The following is a 7,627-nucleotide window of genomic DNA, read 5'->3' as shown; positions in this document are numbered from 1 at the left end:
TGCAAACCTCTCGCGGGGGGTTCCTTCGCGCTGCGGACTGGGCGCCGGGACTGGGAGCTGAGGGCAGCCCTGCAGCGGCTGCGACTCCAAGAGGTAAAGATCCTAGCAGGCTTTGGGGACGGGATCTCCAGCGGCCACGCGAGTCCCTCCACCCACAGAGGGACCTGCAAACCTCTCGCAAAAGGTCCGTCGCGCTGCAGACGCAGAGCCCAGCCCAGCCCAGACCTGCTGCGGCCATGGCACCAAGAGAAACAGACCCAAGCAGGCTTTAGGGATGGGATCTCCAGCGGCCGCACAAGTCCCTCCGCCCACAGGTGACGGGGGTCGGTGAGAGAGTCTCTTTGGCGGGTCGAGAGGGGAGTGGGGTGCCCCCATGATTCGGGCCCCCCTGGGAGGTAGAAGCTGAGAGGCGGCTGAAGACCGGGCTCCCCAAGCGGGCGGGAGCCTGGATCCATTGTGGAAGGTCTGTGCATAAACCCCCTGAGGGAACTGAGCCTGAGAGGCGGCCCTGCCCCGACCTAACCACCTGAACTTAATTCTCACACTGAATAGCAGCCCTGCCCCCGCCAAAAGCCCTAAGGCGGGAAGCAGCATTTGAATCTCAGACCCCAAACACTGTCTGGGAGGACCAGGAGGCAAGGTGGGTGTGAGGAGAATATTCAGAGGTCAAGTCACTGGCTGGAAAAATGCCCAGAAAAGGGAAAAGAAATAAGACTATTGAAGGCTACTTTCTTGGAGAACAGACATTTCCTCCCTTCCTTTCTGATGAGGAAGAACAATGCTTACCATCAGGCAAAGACACAGAAATCAAGGCTTCTGTGTCCCAGCCCACCCAATGGGCTCAGGCCATGGAAGAGCTCAAAAGGAATTTTGAAAATCAAGTTAGAGAGGTGGAGGAAAAACTGGGAACAGAAATGAGAGAGATGAAAGAAAAGCATGAAAAGCAGATCAGCTCCCTGCTAAAGGAGAACCAAAAAAATGTTGAAGAAATTAACACCTTGAAAACTAGCCTAACTCAATTGGCAAAAAAAGCCAATGAGGAGAAGAATGCTTTCAAAAGCAGAATTAGCCAAATGGAAAAGGAGAGTCAAAAGCTCACTGAAGAAAATAGTTCTTTCAAAACTAGAATGGCACAGATGGAGGCTAAGGACTTTGCGAGAAAGTATGATATCACAGAACAAAGAGAGAAGAATGGAAAGATGGAAGATAATGTGAAATATCTCATTGGAAAAACAACTGACCTGGAAAATAGATTCAGGAGAGACAATTTAAAAATTTTGGGACTACCTGAAAGCCAGGATCAAAGGAAGAGCCTAGACATCATCTTCCATGAAATTATCAAGGAAAACTGCCCTGAGATTCTAGAACCAGAGGGCAAAATAAATATTCAGGGAATCCACAGAAAATCACCTGAAAGAGATCCAAAAAGAGAAACTCCTAGGAACATTGTGGCCAAATTCCAGAGTTCCCAGGTCAAGGAGAAAATATTGCAAGCAGCTAGAAAGAAACAATTCAAGTATTGTGGAAATGCAATCAGGATAACACAAGATCTAGCAGCCTCTACATTAAGGGATCGAAGGGCATGGACTAGGATATTCCAGAAGTCAAAGGAACTAGGAATAAAACCAAGAATCACCTACCCAGAAAAACTGAGTATAATACTTGAGGGGAAAAAATGGTCTTTCAATGAATAGAGGATTTTCAAGTATTCTTGATGAAAAGACCAGAGCTGAAAAGAAAATTTGACTTTCAAACACAAGAATGAAGAGAACCATGAAAAGGTGAACAGCCAAGAGAAGTCATAAGGGACTTACTAAAGTTGAACTGTTTACATTCCTACATGGAAAGACAATATTTGTAACTCTTGAAACATTTCAGTATCTGGGAACTGGGTGGGAGTACACACATACACATGCACACACGCACACATACATAGAGATAGAGTGCACAGAGTGAATTGAAGAGGATGGGATCATATCTTAAAAAAAAATGAAATCAAGCAGTGAGAGAGAAATATATTGGGAGGAGAAAGGGAGAAATTGAATGGGGAAAATTATCTCTCATAAAAGAGGCAAGCAAAAGACTTATTAGTAGAGGGATAAGGAGGGGAGGTGAGAGAAAAACATGAAGTCTACTCTCATCACATTCCACTAAAGGAAAGAATAAAATGCACACTCATTTTGGTAGGAAAACCTATCTTACAATACAGGAAAGTGGGGGACAAGGGGACAAGCAGGGTGGGGGGGATGATAGAAGGGAGGGCATGGGGAGGAGAATGCAATACGAGGTCGACACTCATGGGGAGGGATAGGATCAAAAGAGAATAGAAGTAATGGGGGACAGGATAGGATGGAGGGAAATATAGTTAGTCCTATACAACACAACTAGTATGGAAGTCATTTGCAAAACTACACAGATTTGGCCTATATTGAATTGCTTGCCTTCCAAAGGGAAGGGGTGGAGAGGGAGGGAGGTAAAGAAGTTGGAACTCAAAGTGTTAGGATCAACTGTAATGTTCTTACCACTAGGAAATAAGAAATACAGGTAAAGGGGTATAGAAAGCTATCTGGCCCTACAGGACAAAAGAGAAGTCAGAGACAAGGGCAGAGAGGGATGATAGAAGAAAGAGTAGATTGGTCACAGGGGCAATTAGAATGCTTGGTGTTTGGGGGGGGAGGGGATAAAAGGGGAGAAAATTTGTAACCCAAAATTTTGTGAAAATGAATGTTAAAAATTAATTAAATAAATTAAAAAAAAAATAAAAGGAAAGTATCCAGGAAAACTGCCCTTATATTCTAGAACCAGTGGGTAAAATAGAAATTGAAAGAATCTACCAATCACTTCTTGAAAGAGATCCCAAAATGAAAACTCTCAGGAATATTATAGCCAAATTCCAGAGTTCCCAGGTCAAGGAAAAATATGGCAAACATCCATGCAGAAACAATTCAAGCATCATGAAGCCATAGTCAGGATAACACAAGATTTACCAGTTTCTACATGAAAGAGGAGAGGGCTTGGAATATGCTATTCTGGAGGGCACTATTCTGGAGGGCAAAAGAGATAGGACTGCAATCAAGAATTACTCACCCATCAAAACTGAGTATAATCATTCAGGGGGGAAAATGGACATTCAATGAAACAGAGGATTTTTAAAGCATCCTTGATGAAAAGACCAGAACTGGATAGGAAATTTGACTTTCAAAAACAAGTCTCAGGAGACATATAAAAAGTAAATAAGAAAGGGAAATCATAAGGACTTAATAAGGTTAAACTGTTTACATTCCTCCATGGGAAGACGATACTTATAACTCATAAGAGCTTTCTCATTAGGGCAGTTAGAAAGAGTATATATAGACAGAGGGCACAGGTGTGAGTTGCATATGAAGGGATGATATCTAAAAAAATAAAATTAACGGGTGAGAGGAATGTACTGGGAGAAAGGGAAAGGAAGAGATAGAATAGAGTAAATTCTTTTGTATAAAAAAGGGAAGAAAAAGTTTTTACAGTGAAGAGAAAGAGGGGAGAGATGAGGGAGAGTGAGTGAACCTTACTTATTATCATCAGAATTGGCTCAAAGATGGAATAACATACACTCTCAACTGGGTATAGAAATCTATCTTATGCTACAAGAAAGTAGGAAGGGGAAGGGGATAAGAGAGGGGAAGAGGGTGATAGAAGGGAAGGCAGATTGGGGAAGGGGGCGGTCAGAAGGACAACACTTTTGAGGAGGGACAGGATGAAAAAAGTGAAAGGAGAGAAAAAATAGAATTAATGGGGGTGTGTGGAAATACAAAATACAATTAGCAATAGTAACCATAAAAAAATTGATAAATCTTCTAAGTCTCATTTCTCAAGCACAGAGAACTGAGTCAGATTTATCAAAATAAGAGTCATTACCCAATTGATAAATGATCAAAAGATATGAACAATTTTCGGATGAAGTAATCAAAACTATCTAGACATGAAAAAATGCTCTAACTCACTATTGACCAGAAAAATATACATTAAAACAATTCTGAGGTGCTACTTCATGGCTATTAGACTGGCTAATAGGACAGAAAAGGAAAATAGCAAATGGTGGAGGGGATGTGGGAAAAATGAGACATTAATGCATTGTTGATAGAGTTGTGAACTGATTCAACCATTCTGTAGAGCAATGTGGAACTCTGCCTAAAGGGCTATAAAAGCATCTATACCCTTTGACTTAGCGATACCACTACTAGGTCTGTATTCCCAAGGAGATACAAAACAAAAAGGGAAGTTTTTATATGTACAAAAATATTTATAGCAGCTCTTCTAGTGATGGCAAAGAATTGGAAACTGAGGCAATGCCCATCAGTTGGGGAATGGCTGAACATATTGTGGTACATGATTATAATGGAATACTATTGTGCTATAAGAAATGAGCAGCAGAGGAATTCATTTACTGGTTCCTCCATGAAGCCTTCATTGAACCTTCTTCTCTAACTGAAAGTGATTTCTCACGTTTTTGATTTCTCATAGTACTTTATCTGTACTTTTCCTTTGCAGTAATCACATTTGTGGCATAGTCATTTGTGTATTGTACATTTCTCCTTGAATCTGCTCCCCTAATTTTTGTCAACCTATTTTAATGGTATCTTTGTACATAGTAGGCACTTAACAGGGCATTTAGGTGGTGCAGTGGATAGCCTGCCCAGCCTGAAGTCACAATGACTCATTTTCCTGAGTTCAAATTTGGCCTCAGACACTTGCTAATTGTGTGACCTTTTGCAAGTCACTCAACCCTGTTTGCATCAGTTCCTCATCTGTAAAACTGAACTGGAGAAGAAAATGGCACATCATTCTAGTGTCTGTGCCAAGAAAACCCTCAATGGGATCAGCAAGAGTTGGTCACTAGTGAAAAGTGACTGAACAGCAGCAATAACAAAAGTCACATAATAAAATCTTGTTGAATTCATTCAACTGGAAACTAATAATACAAAGAAAAAATGTGGTACATACAGAAGAAAAATGAACCCCTCTAAGAATATACAATAAGCTATGCCACAAACATTGCTCATAATTTCCATTTCAATGTTTTTTACGGTAAATGTTCAATAAATACTTATTGATTCACAGAAAAAAAAGGAAAGAAAAGAAATGATGAGCACGATGTCCTCAGAAAAACCTGGAAAGATTTACATGAGCTGATGCAAAATGAAATGTACTGTGTACAAAGTTACAGCAATATTAGAAGAGGATCATCTGTGACTTAACTATTCTCAGCAATACAGTGATCCAAAACAACTCAGAAGGACTTGTGATGAAAAATGCTATCCATCCCCAGAGAAAAAACGTATGGCATCTGAATACAAATTGAAGCATATTTTTTTAACTTTCTTTATTTTTCTTGAGTTGTGTGTTTTTTTTAATTTATGTTTTCTTTCACAACATGACTATTATGGAAATGTTTTGCATGACCACACATGTATAACCTATATCAAATTGCTTGCCTTCTCAAGGGGGTTGGGGTGGGGAGGAAGAAAGAGAGAGAATTTGGAACTAAAAATTTTAAAAAAATGTTACATATTGTTTTTACATGTAACTGCAGAAAAATAAAATACTAAATAAAAGGAGAAAAAAAAACACTCTGTGGATGACCTTGGTATCTTTGTTGGTCTAACCAACCTCTAAACTCCTCACAGTGCTTGCATCAGTTCATGATCATCGGAACAAATTGCTCTCATCTGCCCATTCTACAAGGGCAAGTCTTCACATACTTGGCATAGATACCCCCCTCATTCACCCTTAATGTGGTTTAGCCCATCTGTCAAAATAGGTTACCAAGATGTGACCAAAGCACATGCTATAGCTTCTTGGAGTCACAGAGAAGAGTTAGGTGGATCAGGTAGACACCAAAGGTGGAAAGCAGCCCTGAAAGGGCTTGACAGCTCTCACATCCTAGGTACTGAAAATAACCTACACCTTTATTCTCTCATAAAGCTATGAGTGCTGGCCTAAAGAAGGGAGAAGCATTCCTCAGTTGGCCATGCCCTCAGAATGTTCAAGATCAAAGAACTTTTCTAGGTTCTGTTGGCTAAATATTCAAATGGATCCATGATCTCATCCAATCAGTAGTTCCTTACAGTGATGAAGATGGCAGCCCATCTATCCCTGCTAATCTTGGGCGACTCTTGTCTATCTCCTTTGGGTCCAAGGCCTTTTTGTTGTTGTCCTGACATTGTGAGGGTGCTGGGGGAGTACTGTGGCAGTCTTCCTACCATCCTTTATCTTTGTTACATGTGCAGTCCCTACAATTCCTTGATATCTTTTATTCCTGCTCTTCACAGTTCCTTGTTAGCTATGTCACAGTGTGTTGTTAATGTATTTTTGCTTAATTTGAAGATCTTTCCCATACATTAATAGGCCCATGTGACCTGCTTAAATCACATGGAAGCCTATGTCAAATGTGGTGGAAGGAGCTTGCTGAATGGGTGGAACAGGAAGAGTGGAGCAGAACAAGAAGAAGTTGGTGAGAGCAGTTAGAGTGGAGGAGAGAGAGATCACAGGCAGGCATACTGCTAGGATTGTGAGTGTTTGCTTGTGGGAAGGTTGGGGGGGGGTGTAGGGGAGGAGGAGGGAGGCAGGAGGGGAAGGAGACTTGGGAATGGCTTTGTCCCCTGCGATGCTAACGTGTATTGACTTCCTGATTATTATAATGGATTTGGTTTTCTGGTATTGGGATTCAACTTTCTGGCATCTAAATAAATGTTTTTCTTCTGCCTTCTACATGGAGAATCTGTTATACTTTGTGATTCAGAACTACACTGGTATATTCATAGCTTCCCTTGGTGCTGTAAATATTGCCTTGGCAATATACACAGCCTGCTGACATCCACTGTGTATCTCTCTGCTGCCCTTAGTGTGATACTCATTTTTATTTTGTTTTGGAGGAAGTTGTATTCCATATTTCACTGACATATAGAAACACTTGTAGGTTAGCAATAGAAAGATGGAACTTTGCTTTCACACATTTGGTAAAAAAACTGAGAAATTTCCCAAAGGCATTCCATTTTGCTCTCCTTCTTCTGTTCAACTCTGGGTCCAACTCACTGTCTCTCTGTTTTCTCCATCCCATATGTACATACTGATGGACAAGTTCTCTAGGGTCCTTCAGAATGCAAGTCATTCTTTATCCACTTCGTGTTTTCTCTGTGTATGGACAAGTCAAAATACTTCAGTGTTCTGGGGCTTGATGCAACCAGCACCATTTCATCCATAAGCAGCAGTTATCATTGTAAATTTATTAAAAAACAAACAAACACAAAAGTAAAGCTGTACTAACCCCCCCGAATACATCACTCTTGAGTGAGGGGTTAAAGAGGCCTCAAAGCAGAAGTGTAAGAAATGTCAAATGACTCTGAAACTAGCAAAGCCAGAGATTCACCTATGTCTGAGTACACATATTGGTGTGAACAAGTGTTCAAAGACAGGAGGCAGCCAGGTAGTGCAGTGGATAGAGCCTAGGACTTGTAATCAGGAAGACAGCTTCAAATCCTGCCTCAGCACTTACTACCTTGGTGACGCTGGGCAAGTCACTTCATCTCTCTGTGCCTCTGTTTCCTCATCTGTGAAATGGGGATAATAATATTTACCTCGCAATCAA

This window comes from Notamacropus eugenii, chromosome 6 (genome assembly GCF_028372415.1).
Source record: "Notamacropus eugenii isolate mMacEug1 chromosome 6, mMacEug1.pri_v2, whole genome shotgun sequence".
In the NCBI taxonomy this organism is placed as follows: Eukaryota; Metazoa; Chordata; class Mammalia; order Diprotodontia; family Macropodidae; genus Notamacropus; species Notamacropus eugenii.
The sequence above is the reverse complement of the archived record's forward strand: the minus strand, read 5'-3'. Positions refer to the sequence as shown.